We start from the raw sequence: 19,355 nt of genomic DNA on the forward strand, positions 1-19,355 counted from the left end.
AGGTACACTCACTATGTAGACATTCTTCATGCTGACTGGCAGAGCTTCAGAGAAGGATTATTTCACATTCCCTTTTTGCCTTCCCAAGTAAGTACAGGTCTGCTAGGGACGCAGACCCTCCGATGGGTGCCAGGCATGAGTGGAAAGAAATAGGAAAACACATAACACGTGGTATCTTTTCTCGGGAAACGCACACATTTTGTGAAGACTCCTATCATCCTGCCTTAGGTCCTGAATTCTAAGGTACTCATTCCAAGTGGCTTCCTTGCTTTTTCTGTAACATTTCAGAGTCTTCCCTCTACCCCCCCTCCTGGAAAGTGATTAGCCTTGGTGCCTCTAATCAGATGCCTCTGCCAGTGACCAACAGAAAGCTCTCTTCTTTCAGCTGCCTTTTGTTCGGAGGCTATTGTCTCTTTCCTCTTTGCATGGATCCACTCAGACTTTCTGTATCTGGGAGCTCTGCCCCTCTTCTGCTTGTCCAGTGGCATTTCCCTACTTCCTTACCTTAGTTTCTGGGCTTTTTTTTTTTTTTTTTCTTTCTCTGTCACCCAGATTGGCTCTCAGAGAGATTTATTTGCGGTTAGATATCAGTTAGCCGATAGAGTCTGCCATGTGTTGCTTTCATGGGTGTTTGAAATTAAAAATCAAGCCTACGGGCTCCTGGGAGGCTCAGTCGGGTAAGTGCCTGACTCTTCGTTTCAGCTCAGGTCACAATCCCAGGGTCGTGGGATTGAGCCCCATGTCGATCTCTGGGCTGGGTGTGGAGCCTTCTTGAGATTCTCTCTCTCTCTCTCTCTCTCTCTCTCTCATAATAAATGAATAAACATTAAAAAAAAATCAAACCTATGCCGAAAGGAGTTTGGGGCTGTTGTTTGTTGGGGGTGGGTGAGGCCATTCCCAGCCTTGACCAGGTATGCTTGGTCCTGCCTCTTCTTATGTTTAGCCCTGCAAGCATCAACATATTTTACATTTATAAACCATACTGGGTTGAATTATTCCCTCTCCTCCAAATTCACTCACCTGGAACCTGTGAATGTGACTTTATTTGGAAACAGGGTCTTTGCAGATGTGAGCAAGTTATACTTGTGACCTCACAGTATGTGAGGTCATACTGGATTCAAGGTTGGCCCTGAACCCAATATGACTGGTGTGCTTCTAAAAAGAGGGAAATTCAGACACGGACACACACACACAGGGAATACAGCCAGGGGCAGAGGTTGGAATTATGGCGCCATAAGCCACATTGTATGGCATTCTTTGGTTTGTGGAAGAGGCAAAGGAGAAAGTATGGAAGGTTCCTTCCCTAAAGCTTTCGGAGAGCGCATGGCCCTGCCAGACCCTTGATTTCAAGATTTCTAAGCCTCCAGAACCAGGGGAGGATACATTTCTGATGTTTTAAACCACCCAGACCGCGGTACTTTGTTACAGAAGTCCCAGGACACGAATATAGTATCTGTCTACCAAAAGCCCAAAGGGCTGTCTAGCATTACGTCCTCTGTCCCCTCTACGACTACTTGTAGAGGAGAACTGAATCCATGCAGCACATATGAATTGAGCTCCTACCACTTGTCAGACACTATGCTCCAGGAGAGGGATTCGATTCTTGGAACAAGATTTGGGGGAGGGGGGGGGCGGGTAATCTCATTGAGGGTATATTCCAGGGGGCTGGCTTTCTTTGAGACTTTCTAAGTAGTGACCGCTCACCCTTTCTTTTGGAGACCCAGCGTCCCAGCAGATGTTATAGCAATGAGCTGAAAATCTATCACAGTTATTTGGGGGAAAATATAAAAGTGAAGATGCATGGTTTAATAGAAAGTGTTGGGCTTTGACAGATCTAAATTCCGTATCCACGTCATCCCTTGCTTATTATGCAACTTCCGGCAAATTGAGCTCTTTGTGCCTCGGTTTCATTATCTCGAAAACGGAGACAATATATACACCTACCTCGTAGGGTTTTTGTGAGGATTAAACTATTTATTATGCGTAATGTGCTTAGAACATTGCTGACATATAAACTCTCAATAATTTTCAGCTATTATTTTTTAATGAAAAACGTTCTATAATTAAGGGCTTGATAAAAATCATCATTATTATTATTGCTAATGATTAAGTACCATATTATTGCTGAGGTAACATGGCCAGTGGATTCCAACTGACGTCTGTGTCTATAATTTATAACCTTACCAACTACTGTGCGCCCTTGGCCAAGTTACTTAACCTCTTGGAACCTCATCTCTTTAATAAAAGATAAAACAGAATCTCCATAGGGTGGTTGCAAAGATTACATGAGCTAAAGTCCTGGCAAATAGCGAGCACTCAGTAAACACTCACCCTCTTCTACCCTAACTCTGCAACAACATGCTACATTTTGTGTGGTTCTTGCTTTGCTAAATTACTATGTCAAGATTCAGCACAAAAACAAAAATTCCAGAGCAGCATTTTAGAAAGTAACAAATGTTTACTTTCAACGAGTTTTCCTAAAAATGCTAAGAAAGGCTTAAGGGCCTCAAACAAAGGCAGGCTTCCACATCTAATGGGTATGTTTTCTCTACATTAAAACGATACACTGCATAGTCCCCATATTTGCTTGGCTTTATTCTTTAGCCTTCAGGGGCTAGAAATTTTAACTGGATTTTTTAAATATAATAAGGACATTGTGATCCAATGCCAGAACACTAGGTCCTTTTATTTTCTCTGTGTAAGATTTTAGCGGCAGGTGGCTTGACTCTCACTACCACCCACTCTCTTCTTCCTCTTCTTTCCACACTGTCAGATCGGCTGGCTGCTCACATTCTGGTGTTAATGAGCCCTGGAGAGGGGCTATTGGGAGAACAGCATTGAACTCTGTCCCTTTCGCTCGCATTCCCTATCTCTATCAGCTGCTCTCCCACGTTGAATGGCTTCTGCAGTTTTGAAGCTAACAGTAATCGTGCATAGGTGGAGTGGGGAGGGGGAGGGAGAATTGAGATCCAGATTTTCCAGTCTAGTCTTGTGGAAACAGCGCCACAACGCTGAAAAATGGTGTATCGGTTAGTTGTTGCTACATAACAAACCACCCCAAAACTTTGTAGCTTAAAACAACAGTTATTTATTAACTCACAATTCTGTGGTCCAGCAACAGAGGCGGGGCTTGCCTGGGTTTACTCATACAAACTGCAGTCGGACAGCAGGTCGCCTGGAGACTGGTTAGTCTAATGGCCTCACTGACCTATCTGTCTACAGGCTACTGGCTGCAGTAATGAAGATAATTGGCCTACATATCCTCAGTAGCCCAGCCTATTTACATGATGGCGGTCACAGGGTTTCCAAGAACAGCGAGCGAGAATATTTCCAAGTGCCTAAGTCTCTGCTTGCATCGTATTTGAGTTGTCACATTGGCCAAAACAAGCCACATAGCCAAGTCTTGTGTGAGGGGACCATCTAAGAGCATGGATACAGAGAGGGAAATAATTTGTGGCTATTTTTACAATTTACCGCAATTAGTATTTTTCTTCCTTCCTGTCATCTGGACAAAGCAGAGCATGTGTTCTAAAAGGACATTTTAAGGAAACCTCCATGATGTATACATATCAGAAAAAGAGAAACAGGAACTCCAGAAAGATTAAGGAGTCTCCAGCTGAACAGAGGAGATTCAGAAGAACTCTCAGAAATATGTAACAAGTCCACCTGACAGTAGATAAAATATAGTTTTCATTTAGGCTCTGCAGAGAAGATTCTGAATGACAAGAATAATCTTTGGGCACCTATGTAAATTTTTACATGACTCATTGAAATGTCTCTCTTTCTGCAAACCATAAATACAACCGGACGTTGAAGCAGGTGCTGAGAGTAAAGACGTCGTTCCCTGTCCTCACGATGCCTCGAGTCTAGGAGGGAATACCAACAATAAAAATTACATATTCATATATGTCATAGGGCAGCAGAGGAGAGGTCCAGGGGTAATGACACAAGGCCCCAGCCCAGCTAAAGACATGACGAAAGTTTCCTCAGAGCCCTGAAGAATGAGCTGGGGCTGGGGCGCCTGGGTGGCTCGGTCGGGTAAGCATCCGGCTTTGGCTCAGGTCATGATCTCACGGCTCGTGAGTTCAAGCCCCACACCTGTGATGAAAGCTCAGAGCCTGGATCCTGCTTCAGATTCTGTCTTTCTGTCTCTCTCTCTCTCTCTCTGCCCCTCCCCTGCTCGCCCACTGTCTCTCTCTCCCTCCTCCCCCCCTCAAATATAAATAAACATTGTTAAACATTTTTTTAAAAAGAATGAGTTGGGTCTTCTAGATGACGAAGATCGGGAAGGAGAGCCTAGGCAAAGACCACTGTGACAGGAGGAACCTATAAAGTGGGCAGTGTAGAAAGACCTTCATCTCTGTGACCATGTGAATTAGATGGCATAAGATGCGACAAGTGCTACTAACTGAATTAAAGTATCTGCCTGTAAGCACCCTGTTGCAATCAACCATGTAGGACTTAATATCAAACAGCGTCTGTTCTCTGTGGTTCTCACTATCTATTGAATAATAATAATAATCCACTGGATACAATAAGCGTCTCCCAACCCAGCTCCCTCCCCTGAACTTGGCTAGCTCGTGCAGACTAGGAGCTTGTGGGGCCACAGGGGCTCATAACCTCGAAACATTTGGATATTCAGGTTTTCCTGAAAAGGTAAGAGATCCGGCAAAATTAGGCTTACGTTCCCACATGGCGATACTTGGTGGAAATACTCTCATTAGTTTGGGCACACTCGTTTGTCACACCTCCACCAGCCAGCCCATTACGTTCCTGCCTGGCACCTGGCCCCTGTAAGTATCTGAGTTTGCATCTCCTCCTAGATGTTTCCGTGACACGGGTTTTTATTTGTAACATAACTGATTAATAATCGCACCAGGAAATGCTTTCAGATCTTCAATGGCAAATTCTTAAGTCAGCACACAGAGCTGCCTTTTTCTTCTCTCTCTCTCTTTTATTTTCTTTCTTTTATGACGGTTTTTCTCCCCCTCTAGCATTTTGGCCTCTCACTGTCACTGAGTGAGTTAGTGAATACAACATGTGTGCCTTCCATCCACAATAATTAGTTCTAGGCTGACCATTATAAATATACATTTTTACAGTTTTATTCATAAGACAGTACTTTTATTTCATAACAATGCATCAGTATGTTTTTTCTGCCTTTTTCTGGTTTCGCTTTTGAGTTTTCCATCTTTCAGAGAAGTCATTACAACCGAAGGCATTTTAAGAGATTATCCTTTTAACTTTAAGTTGTGTATCACATCTGTAAGGAGAGACGGAAACAGAAACAGTTAGGTGACTACATGACATGTTTTTAATATAGTTATGAAATAATTCAAAGCCCAACGTAACAGAGAAGTTCTATTATCTGCTTATAATGAGATAGGCCTCTCTCCAAGCTTTGGCTACCTGCTTTATTTTCAGACCTTCCTTTCATTTCTTCCCTAAATCCTATTCATATAAGCAGGGGTTTTAGAAGCCTGAAACCATTATTTCCTTTTGAGAAGTAACTTCCACACAAGCTCCACACTATACTAGAATTTGCCATTCTAGCTACATTTGTCATGCCTTGTCCTAGGACGGATGGCACCTTTATATGAAAGACAAGCCAGGTTTTGTAGCCTTGAAATCTTCCCTTTCTTAGACTCTTTTAAAAAGTACAGAGAAGAAATAAGAACGATTTACTTTTTTAGTAAGCTTTACTTACTAAAGATTGACAAAATAATCATTCTGATACTTTGTAGAATACTTTTGGGTCAATGTCCAGCTTCTCCAAGTAAAGTCCTAATGATTATAGATCAAATGTGATCAGGAAATTGTCTGTGTTTAATAATTTTAGTGAATATAGGGGCACCTGCGGGGCTCAGTTGGTTAAGCGTCCGACTTCGGCTCAGGTCGTGATCTCGCGGTTTGTGAGTTCAAGCCCCGCTTGGGACCCTGTGCTGACAGCTCAGAGCCTGGAACCTGCTTCGGATTCTGTGTCTCCCTCTCTCTCTGCCCCCCCCCCCCTCATTCACGCTGTGTCTCTATCAAAAAAATGAATAAACGTTAAAATTTTTTTTAAAAATAATAACTTTAGTGAATATAAAAGACAGAGAACTATTCCCTGGGGATGAGCGTAGAACCAAAGATTTATGTTTCACTTCCCTCTCTTTTTCTATAACGTGTCATCATTGTATCATTCCCCAATCCTAATGAAAAAAGAAACATAAATACATCATCTGGATGTTTTCAAAATGCAGCAAGCTTCTTTTTAAGCACAAAACACTTCAACTAACCAGCCTACAATGCGCTAAATTGTCTCACTCTAAGTTCTTTTCAAGGAGGAAGATGTGATGGGTGCCAACAGGGTACAGAATTGTTAGGCTGTGTCTAAACAATCACCACCCAGGATGTTCATCAGCCCAGAGCTCAGGGCACATACAGCGCAAACTTCTGCACCTTCCTCACCTAAACCACCCCCGTGGTCCTTGGTGAGAATGATTGAGGTGTCTCTGAAACACGGAAGACTAGCCCAAGGAATACCCAGAAGGGTGCCATGACGTTTACGTACTGCCTTCAGCAACGGGTTGAAACGAGAAGGGCTTTCTTCTTTATCTTCAGTTAAAAGGACAGTTTGGTTGAGTTAGAATTTCAGTAACCAAGGCTTCGCGGTCAGGTGGATTACGTCTTAGGTGTTATGGGTACCTGGCATGAGGTTGACAGGGAGGGGAGAAGTGGGACACTTCATCTCACCCAAAGGGCACGTGGAGTAGAAGCACTACGGTCCCAGACTTGGTCCCAGACTTCGGCACAAGCTGACGCATCCAGCTGTGCCCACCTACGCACTCCAAAACCCAAGAGCAAGAGTTCAGTCCTCCGTGAAGAGTACTGTTCCCTACCCCCTGGTGGCCCCACTATTCCCACTGCCTCGGAAGGCTCCTGCCTCGCCTGCTCTCTTAGTAATGATCCATGAGCAATGCTTCCCGACCGCTGTCTCGCATTGCAGGGACCGTGGCAGAGATTCCAGAATAACAGAATAGCTTTGTTAGTCTGGTAATTAAGACAGGAGTGACATTCAAACACAGCCTGGACAGGACGTGGCAAATTACTGTATTCTTTGTGTGAAAAGCTGTTCCCAGTCTGCTTTGTCTGCCCTCCTGGGATCTCATCATCTCCACTAAAAGTCAAAATGGGATTTTGCACCCTCTATTCCCTTATCTTTTTCCCCCTAATATATATCTGCTTTGTGGGAGCTATGTTTGTCAAAATGTGCTAATTTATGGCATTATGGGGAAAAAAATGAAACCTCAGCTTTCAATTCTTGTTCCTTCGGGCAGCTTTGCTAAGGATCCCCTCCTTTCTCCCTCCCTCTTCTCTATTTCTGGGGAGGTTATTTGCTAAACAGAACATGTTCTTTTTTCCCCCTGCAACATATGAGGTAGGCAAATGGCCACTCGTCATTCCTTTTTCAAGTATGTTATACATACAATTCTCTCACAGCTAATAGCTCCTTCTATTGTCCATAATTTATCACTGTCAAGGTTCTTTACATTGTATTTCCTCCTTATGTGTTTCCTGAGAAATCTATGCTTTCACTATTGTGGCCCTGGATTTCATTAGCATAAACTGCATGATAGCAAATAAATATATATTCTGTGTCCCGCCAGAGTCCGCGTGCTTTGCAAAGAACAGGATGTTATTTTCTCGGTGTGTTTTTTCTCATTTTCCTACGGTCTTTTTCTTCTTCCACGAAACCATTAGGAAGTGAGTACCAAAGGTATCTTGGGTAATTAGCCATTACAGTACTGTCACAGAGGGTTCCACAGTCAATACAAAGATAATTTGGGCAATGGTGAATGACAGTGCTGTCCAGACTTTTGGGATAATCAAGGACACATCCAGCTGTACCAGACATCTGTCAGACCCATGAATCATTTCAACTGGCTCGACAATAGCCAGGCAGCCCCAGCGAAGGTAAACACTGCAGCAGGCAGCACGCTCTCACAGACATCAATACTTGCTCCGGCATAAAACCTGTTTCTGCTGCGAAAGCAGAGCCTGGTGCAGAATAGGAACAGTTGTGACATTCTCGTGTTAGTTTAAAAAAAAAAAAAAAGAGGAAAAAAGAAAATGCAGATTAGATGCTTAGGAGAAATAGTATGCATATCATGAGGACACTTGGGGTTTGTTCTTAGCTAAAAATAAAACGTACGTTCAAGAAAGCCTGGCATATATTGGTCGCCATTGGTGTTCCGTAATTAACTCTACTTTCAAACCAGTCCATCCTTTTTTATGCACCGTTCCACGCTGTTAAGTAGTTCTTTATTTTGTAAGTTAACGTTGCTTTCGTGTCTTTCGCGTTAGAGGCTCCTCAGCAAAGGTGGCTGGCTATTTGTGGAGCACAGTGGGTTGGCCTTCTCTGAAGGCCAACAGACTTGGCTACAAGGCAATGGAATGGTATGGTATGGAAAACGCTCCGAAATGAGAACACAGCATTCCCATTTGGATCGGATGCAGTGTCAGTGCTTACGATGTATTTTTTAAAAAGACTGCCACTAGGAGAATGTCTGACATTCACACATGGTAGGCGGGGCACTCGGGGCAACTAGAACTTTCTTTGCAAGTCTGTAACAGTTGACCACCTGATCGTGAATTTACCATAAAAGGGTGTAAACATGACCTAGTTTGGGTTAAATTGACATGATACTTCCTGGCTTTCCTTAGGCTACCCCCAAAAGGGCCAAGACCTTCCCAGCTGAGACCAGGAGCGAGAAACTTATCAGTTCGCCACTCCCCACCTTCCGGTTACAGGAGAAGCTATTCTTATACAAATCACTTTTATGAGTCACTTAATGGGCTGTTCATTCACAGTTCCTTATAAAATTCTTTAAATGTCAGACATGTAAGTGCAGAGGGAGCAGGAATGGAGCAGCACAGGTAGGAGCTACAGGAGGGCATGGGGACCAGGGTCCCCTGTGATGTTGCACAGCTGGGATCCAGGAAAACCCCGACGCCTATCATGAAAATCAGGATAAGAGATGCATTTCTTTTCAGTCTTTCCTTATTCTACCAACTTTGTTATCACTTTTTTAAAGCAGCTATAACTGAGACACAGAAAACTGCACCATTTAAAGTATACAATTTGAGTTTGACTTATGTACGCACCTGTGAAGCCATCTTAATCATCGAGGCCATATCTATGGCCCCCAAATTTCCTAATGCCCTTGTGTAAGCCTTTCCTCCCAACCTCCCTGCTCCTCCTTCCCAGGAAACCACTGCAATGTTTTCTGTCGCCATAGATTGGTTTCCATTTTCTAGAGTTTCATATGAATAGGTGCATTCATTGTGTATTCTTTTTTTGTGTATCTGGCTTCTTTCACAAAGTATGATGTTGAGATTCATCCATGTTTTTGCGTTTATCAGTAACTCGCTCCCTTTTATTATCAAGGAACATTCCATGGTAGGTATATACCATGGTTTATTTATCCAAGTCACCTGCTGATGGTCATTTGGCCTGTTTTCAGGTTTTGGCAAGTACAGATGAAACTGCTACAAACATTCACACATGACTTGGTATGGACATATCCGTTCTTTCTACTGGATAAACGCCTAGGAATACAATGACTGGAGTACACGCCAAAGTGTTTTCCAAAGCTGTCCTATCTGTTTACACTCCTGCCAACAGTGTACGAACGTTCCAGTCCCTCCACATCCTGACCAACACCTGATATGGTCAGTGGTTTTCATTTTAGCCATTTTAATAGATGTATAGCAATATCTCTCTGGGGTTTTAATTTTCATTCCCCTAATGACTAGTGATGATATTGAGCATCTTTTCATGTGCTTATTTGCCATCCATATATCTTCTTCAGTGAGGTGTTTGTTCAAGTATTCTGCCCAGTTGTCAAAAATCTGTTCTCTATATACCACTAGGTCTATTTCGGACTCTCTGTCCTGTTCCATTGATCCATTTGTCTACTTTACGTCAATACCACCCTGTCTGATTCCTGTAACCCTATAACTGTAGGTCTTGATAACTGACACCACTAGCCCTCCAACTCTGTTCCTTTTTCAAATGTACTTTGCCTATTCTAGGTCATTTCTAGCCCCATACAAATGTTAGACTCTTTTTGCCACTATCTATAAGAAAGCAAGCTGATATTTTTATTGGGGTTCTGTTGAATATATGGACCGATTTGGAAAGAAGTAACATTATAACAATATTGAGCCTTCCAACCCACGAGCAAGGTAACTTCCTTCGGTTATTTAGGTCTTCTTTGTTTTCTCTCAGTAATATTTTGTAGTTTTCAGTGTACAGATCTTGCATCTTTTCATATTTATCCCTAAATATACCAGTTATAAATTGTATCCATTTAAAATGTTACTGATTTTTAAAATGTTTTCTGAAAAAGTTTATTTACTTATTTTGAGAGAGAGAGCATGCACAGAGGAGGGGCAGAGAGAGGGAGAGAGACTCTCAGGCAGGCTCCTCACTGTCAGCACAGAGCCCGATGTGGGGCTTGAACTCACAAACCGTGAGATCATGACCTGAGCTGAAACCAAGAGTTGGTTGCTCAACCAACTGAGGCACAGGCACCCAAAAATTTTACTGATTTTTAACATCAATGAATTAAATTATTGTTATTGCTTTATATTTAGAGTTCTGAATCTTTGTTGTTAGTATATAAAATACTACTAATTTTTATATGTTGATCTTATATCTTGCAATATTGCCAAGTTCAGTTATTAGTTCTAACAGCTTTTTGTAGATTCTACCAGATTTTCTTTGTAAACAATTACATGGCTTGTAAATGAGGGTAATTTTATTTCTTATTTTTTCAGTTGGGATGCCTTTTATCTCTTTGCCTTGACTGACTGCACTAAAACTTTGACTACAATATTGAATACAAGGGGCAAACAAAGATATTCCAGTCTTGTTTTTGACCTTAAGGGGAGAGGATTAAGTCTTTACCAGTAAATATATGTTTGCTGTAGGTTTTTTGTACATGCCTTTTTATCAGGTTATGGAAGTTCCCTTCCCTTACTAGTTTGCTTAAAGTTCTTGTGTGAAATGAAAGTTGGATTTTGTCAGATGATTTTTTTTATGTCTATTAAGATGGTCATGTGAGTTTTGTTTTTGTTTTGTTTTTGTTTCTTATATGGTGATTGGTTTTCTAATGTTAAACCAACCCTGCATTCCTGGGATAAACCCGATCATGATGTATTATCCTTTTGTATATTATTGAATTGATTTGCTAACATTTTGTTCAGAATTTTTTCATCTATGCTTGTGAGAGATAATGACCTCATGGGGTTTTCATTTCTTACATAGAATTGCTATTATTTCTTAAATATTTTTGAAACAGCTTCATCGAGATATAATTCACATACTATACACGTCACTCATTTGAAGTGCACAGCTCAATGGCTTTTAGTGTATTCATAGAGTTGTATACCCATCACCATACTCAAATTAAGACCATTTTTATTATCCCTAAGAGAAGCCTATACCCCTTAGCCATTATCCGATCCCTGCATCCCTGCCGACCCTAGGCAACCACTAATCTCCTTTCTGTCTCTGTAGATTTGCCTATTCTGGACAACTCACGAGAGTAGAATCATACACTACAGTAAAGTTTTCAAGATTCACCCTCCCAATCTTTATGCCGTTTTTGCCATGTGTTTTATTTATGCATTTGTTATAAACTGCACAGTGTATTGTATTATCTCTTTCTTAAACGGTCAATTGTCTTTGAAAGAGATTTAACTAATAAGGAAAGCATCTTACCTATTTATCCGTGTAGACATCCTTTCTGGCACTCTCCATTGCTTCATCTAGGTCGATACTTCCACCTGGCATCGTTTTCTCTCTGCCTAAAGGAGTCTCTTTAACATTTCTTAATTGGTCTGCTGGTGATGAAATAGTTCAGCTTTGGTATGTCTAAAAGTTCCTCATTTTACTTTCATTTTTTAAAAGATTTTTCACTGGGTTTAGTTTTTGCTGACGTGTGTGTGTGTGTGTGTGTGTGCGCGTGCGTGCACATGTGTGTGAGTGTGTGTGTGTTTCAGAAATTTAAAAACACTGCACTGCTGTCTTCCTGTTTGCATTATTTCTGACAAGAAAGCTACTCTAAGTCTTGTATTTATTCCTCTATCCATAAAGTGTTTTTAAGACTTTCTGGCTGGGGCGCCTGGGTGGCTCAGTCGGTTAAGCGGCCGACTTCGGCTCAGGTCATGATCTCGCGGTCTGTGAGTTCGAGCCCCGCGTCAGGCTCTGTGCTGACAGCGCAGAGCCTGGAGCCTGTTTCGGATTCTGTGTCTCCCTCTTTCTGACCCTCCCCTGTTCATGCTCTGTCTCTCCCTGTCTCAAAAATAAATAAAACGTTAAAAAATTAAAAAAAAAAAAAAAAAGACTTTCTGGCTGCTTTGAAGATTTTCTCTTTATCACTAATTTCGAGCAATTTTATTGTGGTGTGACTTGGTGTGGTTTTCTTCATGTTTCTTGTGCTTGTTGTTCTTTGAGCTTCCTAGCTGTGTGAGTCTTTTTTCATCAAATCTGGAAATTTTCTAGCCACGTTTTCTTCAAATATTTTTCTTTTTCTTTCTCTCCTCCTTTCTTCTCTCCCTTGGGCACTCCACTTTTAGTAGCTTGAAGTCGTCCCACAGCTCACCGTTGCTCTTTTAATTTTTCTGGATTCTCTTTGTTCTGCAAGTTTCACTCGGGCTAGTTTTTATAGCTATGCCTTCAAGTTCGCTCCTCTTTTCTTCAACAATCTCTAATCTGCTGTTAATTGCTTCCAACATATTTTCCATTTCAGACATTTCCTCTCTAGAAGTTCAGTTTGCATCCTTTGTGTATCTACCCTGCCTCTACTTACTTTTCAAATGTCTGAAAGGCAGTTATGACTGTTTTAATGTTTTATTATGCGAATTCTAACATCTAGGTCAATTCTGGGTCCGTTTCAATGGGTTGATAATTCTTCTATTTATGTCGTCCTGCTCCCTTACATTCCTGGTAATCATTGATCAGACATTACATATTGGGTTGAGATCTCCACAAGAAAGCCCTAGTCCGTGCTCTTATGTGCTCAAGGAGCAGATGTCTAGTGTGGAGGGGGGGCTGGGGGGCGGGGGCGGGGGGGGTGCGGCAGGCATGAGTGAAGTGGGCCAGGATGAAGCAGGCTTGTGCACATGTGTTGGTTCAGGGGCAACTGGGGTTCACACTGACATCAGGAGAAAATAGCACACAGTGGTTAACTCTGGCCCCTCCTTAGCTCCAAATAGCTCACTTTCACCTAAACACCTGATTTAAACTGGTAAACTGGTGGTCCCCAATCCTGAATGCCCGCTGTGGGAGGCTTAGGCATAGGACGCTATAGCAGGTCTTAAGGGAGCATCTAAATAAGATACTGCCTGTGTTACCCTGAGGAAGATAAATCGTGAGGTTCTGCTAATATGTTCATTTCCTGTCAGTCATCCTGCCATACTTCACCAGGGTTTTTTGCTGCTGGGACCCAAAGTGAACCATAGTGGCACAGACTAAGCTCACACATCTTGGAACATTTTAAACACGTCCTTTATGTTCAGCTTCCATAGTTCACCCAGCACAGGTTATTTACAGATTACAGGCTTCAGAGCAAATGAACCTCCCAGGGAGAAAAGGGAAGGAGCAGAGCTGGGCCTGGGCTGGAAGGAATAAGCATTCGGTAGCCTGGGAAGTGCAAGCGTGAGGCCACCTGGTGAGAGCAGAGGAACTAGGTGGAGGCCAAGTGGACCGATAAGCCACCCATGTCCCTTTAGAAGGATGAACTTGGGTTGAACCGCCCCCCCCCCCCCCCGGCATTGGCTTTATTTTGATATTCATGTGTCCTTGGGAACCTGGGAACAAAGCTACGGTTATTTGTAGATCAGTTCCACATTCTCGCTTCACCTTCTTTCAATGCCAGCAGCAATTGTGAAAACTAAAACAACTCCATCTAGGAAAGGAATTGGGGTCATGCAGACCATGCCGCTTCTGAAAGCCAAGGCTGCAGCGGCTCCGAGGAGGGCCTCTCTCACTAACCTCAGAGGATGGCATCCCAAGAGCAAGGGTGCAAGATAGCTTTTCAGCCTCCCCAAAGTCCACAGCCAACAGGTTATCCCAAGAGCTTTTGCGGGGGAAGCCCGGAAGCAGCCTCTAAAAGGATATCAAATCTAAAGTAACCAACTTGAAGCTTCCTAGTATTTATAAGACCGTAGTGGGTTCTACTGAAATAGCTTAATCATTTTGTGCACCATTAGCTACAAATCATAGGTGCTGACATTACATTATTTTCATGCACACCGAGAAGTACACTAAAAGGGTCCTCGGGGTTCAGGAGCAATGGCCGAGGCTAAATGAATGAGGAAGGCAAACCATTTGGAAAGCAGGGGGTCACTAGGGGTAGATATTAGAAGCCTCACTTGGGTCAGACTGAGATGAGTGTGCAGAGTGGTTAAATAGAGAGACTGTAAGAAAAGAGAAAACCCGAGTTCTTATCCCAGATTTTTCATCTTGGGTCAAGGTGTAGGTTGAGGGCTGGGGATTTTCGCATCCTTAATACAGCAGCTGAGTCCAGGTTCCTCAATCCTGACTGCACATTGGCATCAGCTTTAAGAAGCTTCCACTTGGTTTTTCTCTTGTCTTTTAATGCCCATGCTTGGACATTAAACCCTGCCCCATATTTAACTGGTCTGGTGTGGGGCTAGAGCGCCGGTCATTTTTTTAAATGCTTTTGATTTCTCACTTGTTTCTGACATACAGAGTTGAGAACCATTGGTTTAGATAATGCAGGTCCAGATCTTGAACTCTGGGCCAGGGCACAGAAGAGTTCAAGAGGGAAAGGAAGGAATCGAGAATGACTACTGGGTTCTTGACCCGAATAACTGGAAGGTCGGATCAGCCATTTCCTGAAATGGAAATGACCATGGGAGGATGGACTCAGCAGTGAGTGCATGAAGCCCTGGGCTTACAGACTTGTGTTTGAGGCCACCCCTGTCTTTCTGAAAGCCACTTAGAGGTGGGTAGAGCAGATGCATACAGAGACCATGGCAGTGCAGAGAGATAAAGGCTCTAGGAGCCAGGGAAGCACAGAGGAGACACGGAAGACAAACTCTGCTTGGGCAGACTTTGCAGAAAGGTCATGTGCTCAGCAGTGTATGGGATAAACTGAGAAGACAGAAAATCGGGAGCAGAGGAGAGAATGGGCTGGAGGCCACAGGCTGGCAAGCAGTGCTGGAGAAGAGGAGTGTCGGTAGGCTGAGTGGGGCCACGTGAACCGAAATCCATCGGTGCCGTGGGTGAACCCTGCTTGCTATCTCGCTGTTTAGTGAGGCTTTCCCTTCTTCCAGAATCTCCCCTCCCCTCAAATCTTCCAAATCTCTCCCCATTGCTTTGCCCGTGGCCACAGCTATGTGTAGACACTCTGCCTCTCCTGGAAGCGGCAGTCATTCTGCCCTTCACTTGCGTGGCCTTCGGAGTCCCTACTGCTGCCTGGCAAAATGGCTACGTGGAATGTGATGGACCTTTCACCTTTTTGACCGCTGCAGTCTTCTCCAGCCGCTCAGCCCCTCTCGATGAGCAATGTCTGCCCCTTTGCTCTCCAAACCCCGATAGCCCAGAGACTGATTCACTTTTTATTTCCTTCCCCCTTGACTGCCTTCACTGAAAGACTGGCTTTCCTGCAGATATGGAAGTTACATAGCGTCAGGAAATCGGGATTTGCATGATCTTTGGGGGAAAATTCCTTACACTGTGCCAAGATACTAGGACGGTAATGCGTTTTTATTATGCTGCTTAAACCCTGTTGCAGGCATTGGCCCAGATAAGTAACTCATTTTTTGTCTAGTTGTTTAGTGTTTTTGGTTTTTAGCCTCCTTGAGACTTTCTGTGAGGTTGGGAATTCGCTTTGAGTTCTAGCTCCAGAGTTAGCCACGAGCCCAACAAAAACTATCACATTAGGGGTGGACAGGAAAGGGCTTACCAACAGCCCAGAAAACAGTACAAAGTTCCCCTTGTGATGCTGATTTCTGGAATGTGTATACACGTTGTAATTGTGCAACTGCACAATCCTCATATACCAGAAATATACACACACATAGACACGTACGTATACATATATGCACGTATATGTGTGTATATAATTTATGATGACGAGGAAGTATTAGCTGTGCTTCCGAGCCTTAACCCAATCTACAGCTTTATTTTATTCTCTCTGACAAGCCTTGAACCCTCTCCGTGGAGGAAATTTCCACGTGCAAGCATGGAGCTCAGTTTCAATCAAGCCCAAAGATTTAACTATCCAGTATTGCCTTTTCATAATCTGCTTTAATTATTATTGATTTCTATGTTTGGAAAGTGCCCGGAGATGATAAAGGGCTCCCATCTGTTTTGCTGTTGACCATTTGCTGGTTGATCTCGAGCTCACCCTTGGCTCTTCCAATTGGTCTCTCTCCAGCACTTCTGCGGGTGGTTATACCTCCTGCCCCACAGAGGTCCCTACTCCTGTAGCCAATCAAATTATCAATAAAAAACAAACTGGCAAATAACAGGCCATTAAATAAAATCAATTATTCCAAAGCAGATTTCATTTGGGAACACAATCGGAGCTGTATTCAATAGGGAAGAGAAGTAAAAAACATATATACTTAAAGTATCAAATATTAAATATGTGAATATAATATTCTAGTACAGATAATTACTGACATACTAATATGTAATATTCAAATATATAATGTATAATGTTAATATCCTAAAATACATTATATATTAATATATTAATACACACTCTATAGAATCAAAACAGGACACTCAAGGAGAACTTTCTGCCCAGTGCTTGATTGACCAAGGTGCTGTGGAATACCCCTTCTACGCTGATCTGTGACAAGTCCTATCTCCTCCATGTTGTCTTGGCACTGGCTCTCAAATTTTCAGTAGGGGTCTAAGAATTTTTAGTTATCGTTTTGTCTCTGAGTGACTGACAGCGGCAGCAGCAAACAAGCCAATCGTAGTCCTGCTGTGGGGAAAAGGCTGATATTTTGGTGATGGATAAAGTTAAAACTTTACAGAACATTTAAATCTACCAACGAGTTTATAATTATCATCGATAACTTTCCCTCATAGCATCAACATTTATATTTACCTATGTGGAAAAGACAAAGTTTCAGACTCATTTATACCCGTTCTTAGGTTGAAAATGAAAGACCTAGTACAAGTCCTTCCCTCTACAATAGGAAGAGAATGACTCAGCTGCGGTGTGAAATGGAGAAAAATTAGAACTTGAGTTTTGTAGATCACTATGAGGTTGTAAACATAGAGAATAGCAGGACTTAAGAATATGTGACAATAGGGGCGCCTGGGTGGCTCAGTCGGTTAAGTGTCCGACTTCGGCTCAGGTCATGATCTCACGGTCCGTGAGTTCGAGCCCCGCGTCAGGCTCTGTGTTGACCGCTCAGAGCCTGGAGCCTGTTTCAGATTCTGTGTCTCCCTCTCTCTCTGATCCTCCCCTGTTCATGCTCTGTCTCTCTCTGTCTCAAAAATAAATGAACGTTAAAAAAAATTAAAAAAAAAAAAGAATATGTGACAATAAAATCTCCCTTTTTCAGTCAATTGTGTAGAAACCATTCCGTATCTGTGTTCTAAATCTATTCCAGTTCATTTAAATATAATTTAAAAGGTATATTCAAGTGGGAGGGAAGGAGGGAGTAATTTCTCCTTTCAGAAATAAAGCCTCTGGGGATATGTTTACATGGTAAAATAAAAATGCTAAGAAAATTAATGAAAATTAACTTTCTACGGCTTAAGGTTTAAGGTCAGCGGGAGATCAGTGTTAGAGTCTGCGTGTTAGAGTCTGCGTGTCAAGGAAACCTTCCATTGTGGAAAGGGAGATCTTGGAGCCAGGGGATGTGCGGACCTTTAGAAACATGGGATCGTCCAAATAAATGCAATTTGTTACACTGCATGTAGCAAAGAGCTTACTTCAAGGCAAAGATGATTCATTGGGGCGGGGGGCGGGGGGGGAAAGTGGGAGGTTAGACGTGCAAGAAGAAGTGAGTCGTTTAGGATTAAACTCAAGTTGCCCCACAACGAATACAGCAAGCACAATAAAAAAACAAACAAGTAAGCAAATGCATGCCTTCTTTCTTCTGAGTGATAAGGGAGGGTGGTCTGCTCTGAATCCCTGCAGAACTAAAATCACGTCTGGTTCTGCCCCAGAAATGCTTTGATTCCAAAGGAAGTTCCACTATGATCTTCCATGTAAGTAGGAGAGAAACTTGCAGTTTTTAACATTTTTTCTAGATCCTAAGTGTATTTGGGGTTTTTATATGCAAATTCCTTTACGCTGCTCTGTCTTGAAAAAGGGAAATATCTTAATTTTTTTCCTTGATATTTAACAGTCATAGGCCACATAGGGTTTCTTTGTGTATTTACTTATAGAACCCAGAGATTTGAGATATGGGGCTCAAAGTTATTAGAAATTGCTACATTATGACTCAGCTACATTGTGATGGCCTGGGGAAACAAAACTAACAGACAAACACCAAACCAAAAAAAAAAAAAAAAAAAGCAGCTTAAGTAACTCTATGCACTACTTCTTGCTTTGGGCTCTGGGATTTGTCCGCTTTACCCTACTGGTTCTTAAAATTGAAAGGATAAACTGTAGATCCAATATAAGGACCTAAATTGACCTTTTCTTATTCTTTTTTTCTTTTATCTCCAGTCTATTTATAAATATGTAACCATGCTTGGAAACATTGGACAAGAATATCACTATTCCCTATTGCTATGCCTGGGCAGACATCACTAATTGATCACAGCACTCTCCCCAGTGAGTTTGGACAGAGTCACACAATTTTATGCAATGTTCCAAGCAGCCACTACCACTGGTTGGAATTACATGTGAAGTCAATCCTATCTGATGTCCTAGAGCCAGTATCTCAGCGGATGAAAATTTTAAGTGCCTAAAGGAGGGTGAGGATCGTGCCAAAGTGGTATTTTCTTTCACAACTTACATATACCAGCAACTAGAAAGAAACAATAAAGGAAGTAGCAACATTCACAATCTGTTATCTATTTTGTTGCTGTTCACTGAATGGATTTGTTCAGTGTTGGTTGCTATTTAAGTGCAACATAATTACATATTATGGAGTGTGTGTATATACTACTTTAATAGAGCTTATTATTTAGGCTTTGCCATAACTATTTTCGTTTCATTAGAATACATAAATACTTTAGGGAGGGAGGCTTTTTTGAGATGAAAAGATGGGTTTTAATTATTATGGCTTGCTTTGCTTGGAGCTGATTTTCATAATTAACACATATTAGAGTCAAATGCAACCATGTATTTTATGCTCAC

General features: G+C 42.2%; 1 long non-coding RNA gene across 1 annotated transcript; it reads left to right on the forward strand.

Annotated features, from left to right (window-relative positions):
• The first annotated feature begins 1,176 nt into the window (after positions 1-1,176).
• LOC125911838 (uncharacterized) lies at positions 1,177-19,054 on the forward strand. Its single transcript, XR_007454479.1, has 2 exons — positions 1,177-1,285; positions 18,720-19,054. It is a non-coding gene; the product is annotated as an uncharacterized LOC125911838 (long non-coding RNA).
• The last annotated feature ends 301 nt before the right edge of the window (positions 19,055-19,355 follow it).

Source organism: Panthera uncia, assembly GCF_023721935.1.
Source record: "Panthera uncia isolate 11264 chromosome C1 unlocalized genomic scaffold, Puncia_PCG_1.0 HiC_scaffold_3, whole genome shotgun sequence".
In the NCBI taxonomy this organism is placed as follows: domain Eukaryota; kingdom Metazoa; phylum Chordata; class Mammalia; order Carnivora; family Felidae; genus Panthera; species Panthera uncia.